Genomic DNA, 3,414 nt, shown 5'->3' with positions numbered 1-3,414 from the left:
CCCCCTCCCTCCCTCCCTCCCTGCTCTGCTGGCCCTCCACCCGCTCCCCCTTTCTCAAAAAAAGGGGAAGGGGAGAAAAAAAAAAAAAAGGGAAAAAAAAATCTTTATTGATACGGATGGAAATGTTTCTCTTGCCGAGAATGGTCCCGCTTCCCTCCCCAGCTGGGGTGAGGTTAAAAATAATAATAATAATAATAATTAATTACGAATAATAGCAGTGATAAATCGGAGCAATATTGCAAGATCTTGCGGGCTGCCTTGGTGCAGTTCCTTCCCCACTTTGCACGGGAGGAAAAATAAAAAAAAAAGGGAGAAGGAGGAAAGAAGGAAGGAAAAAAAAATATATATAGATATATATGTGAAAGAAGGTTTAAATCCCAAGGGGATCGGAGACGAACTGCAACTCCTGCCGGAGGGAGGATTCCCGGGCTCGCTCCGAAGCGGTGGCCTGTCTGGAGCGTGGCTGGGGCTCGGAGCAGCATATACCGCTCCCCTCCCTGCCATGCGCCTCCCCCGCCCCTCCCAGTAACTCCCGGCACCAAACCCACAAACAAGTAGTGGGGGCAGCTGCCAGCTGCAGCCCCTGCTCGCAGAGCCAGAGGGGCTCTGCCCACATGTACGGGGGGGAAAAAAAAAAGACCGGGGAGAGCGGGGCGGGGGGAGGGGGAAGGAGCCGGAGGGGGGCAGGGGCGGGAGGGGGGCCGGGGAGGGAGCGGGGCAGCCCCTCTGCGGCACTTGGGCGGGGGAGCCGAGGAGAGGGGAAGGGCTGGGAGCTGCTGCGCAACACCGGCGGGGGACCGTGCGGGATCCACCTTGTGCCCCTGCCTTTTATATAAGGCAGGAGAGATCGCCATGGCCACGGAGGGTTTGGGTGGTTTTTCTCATCGGTGGTTGTTTTGGGTTTGGTTTGGGTTTCTTGGTTTGGGGTTTTTTTGGTTGGTTGGGGTTTTTTAATTGTTTTTGGGTTGTTGGTGGGTTTGGGGGGGTTACTGGGCGGAGGGGATCTTGCTATTTGCAGAAGGGGAGGGACAGAGTGGCAGTGGGGTTGGGGGGGAGGGCAGTTAGCGTAGGTTCTCTGCCATTGCAGCGCAGCCTTCATTGCAAAGGAGAAACACACACACCCTCAAGAAATAACCAAAGCACACCCCCCCAGAATAAATAAAAAGCAGCTGGGGGAACAGCGGGCGTCCTCCGCCCTGCGGCACCTGGCTGCGGCATGCGCGGGCGCGGGGCTCCCCACCGCGGCCGCGGAGACGCTGCGCCCCGGGGGCTCCGCCGCAACCGCTTCGGCCCCTTCGAGCCTTCCTGTCCCCCTTCGCAGTCAGCCCGTGGAGCGTCGGTGCTAGAGCCGGGCGGTGGCAGCCCGCTCGCTTTTCGCATCCTCCCTCCCCAGAGAGAAAACACCCCCTTTTCCCCAGCGCAGATTGGCACAAGGTGCCTGCTGCACCCTGACATCTCCCTGAACTCATTGTGATTTAAATAACAGCCCTTTCTCCTCTAAACAAAGCATCTTAATAGCAGATGCAAAGAATTCAGCTCATCTGAAAATCCAATAGCATTTAAGTGGATTAACTGCAATAACACAACTGAGGAGTGATACTATCCTTCATGGAAGACAATGGACTGTAAATGCACATCCAGGGAGACTTATCCTTTCATCTCTGAATTTCCTTCAGCATTTCAAAAGCGAATGCTTTCTAGAAGCCCTGGAGGGGTTTGCACGCTACTGGCTTGGACATGCTTCTAGGAAACAACCTGTGCTTTAATGGGCACTTTGCAATTGCATAGAAGTTCCCACCAAAACAGAAGTGGCCTTTCAAGTACGTTTAATTCTCTCTCATGATGTCATGTAGACCTCCAGGGTGGTCTCCAGGACCACAAGGAGGGAAAGGAAAAAAAGGTGGGGGTTGAAAAGAGAAAAGGAAAAGAGATGTAAAAGATTTGGAAGCACTTTAAAAAGGAGAATGCCTTTTTTTTCTTTCTTTCTTTTTTTTTTCAAGAAGAAGAAAATGCTGAGCCAGTGTGGAGGCATTTGAGAATGCCTCCTGGTATTAAAAATAAAAATCAAGTGTCTGACTGCCACACTGCAGCAGGCTCAGCCACACGGGCTGCACTGGCAAGGAGGAGGAGAGCCACGGCAAGTCATTCTGGTAGTTGCCATCACTTTATTACACAGGAGTTGACATCATAGAAGTAGAAAGTGATGACCTAAGTTTAGAGGGGAAAAAAAACAAACCATGAGTATTTTATCTGTGCTTATCACTCGCTGGAGTTAAAGAAACAATTCTTATGGTCTGTGTTGTCATAGTAATAAAAATAATTACCAAACAGTGAAATAGATTCTGACAGTACCAGCTCACGGAGCATTTGCTCCTCTCCTTCCTTCCTCGGTAGTGTCTGGGATCAGAGCTGCTGGGTGTTTGTAGCTCTTTCAAGTGGTATTCCACTATTGAAAGCCAAAGAGCTAGAGATAACTCCTACTTCATCTATTGATAAAGGGAAAAAAAAAAAAGATCTATGCAGTTTTGATTTCTCTTACATTTCCCTCATCTGATGAGGAACACACTGCATCAGCATCTTTTTTAGGTCTGTCATTGTGGAGCTCAGATAAGCATCTTTCCTCTGGGTCAGGTTACACTTGGAGTAGCTTTTAACATCAGGCTGTTTATATGGATCGTTGCAAATATTTGATAATGATGCAAAATATGTAAGATCCCCGAAGAGACCAAAGGCCAGGGGACACAAATGAAATTCACACAGGTTCTGCAAACAACTTTGTGCTGGGGTTGTCTGTCTGCTTATGAAACACATTTTCTCCTTGTCTGTGGTTTGATCTAAAAATGCATTTGTGCTGTGTAAGTCCTACAGGCATGCAAAGATAACGTCTGTGTGAAGAGCATCACACAAGTGCATCTTCACAGCGGCGTGGCACCTTCCTGCAGTCTGTGAGTCTATTAGATGTGCAGGCACCCAACATGAAATAGCTCCTTTTACGTAATACCTACAAGCCACACGTGTGGCAAAGAGTGACAGGGTGGTAGTTACAGGTTTAAAAGAAAATCAGCATAAAGAACAGAGCAGCAGAAAATTGGGATTTGCACTCTTGTTTATCTGAGAGCAGCGAGCAAGATACTGCTTGTCTCATTTAAAGCACATACCTTTAGAAGCCCCTCAAATGCCAGGAGTTATAATAGACTTACACTATGACAGACTGTTGAGAGGGAGGATTCCCAGGGTTTGCACAACACTTGGCATGGGGGAAGGGAGGCAGAAGCTCTTTGACACAAAATGAAACTACAGTGGCACCAGTGCTTTTTCTGCCGGCGGTGACGCATGAAACCAGAGTGCCCCCAAATCAGGCTTCCAGCATGGGCTGCAAAGCTCATTTAAATCTCTCCTGGCTCAGTTGTTAGA

Source organism: Melanerpes formicivorus, unplaced genomic scaffold (genome assembly GCF_026170545.1).
Source record: "Melanerpes formicivorus ecotype bairdi unplaced genomic scaffold, bMelFor1.0.p_v2 SCAF_14, whole genome shotgun sequence".
Lineage (NCBI taxonomy): Eukaryota > Metazoa > Chordata > Aves > Piciformes > Picidae > Melanerpes > Melanerpes formicivorus.
The sequence above is the reverse complement of the archived record's forward strand: the minus strand, read 5'-3'. Positions refer to the sequence as shown.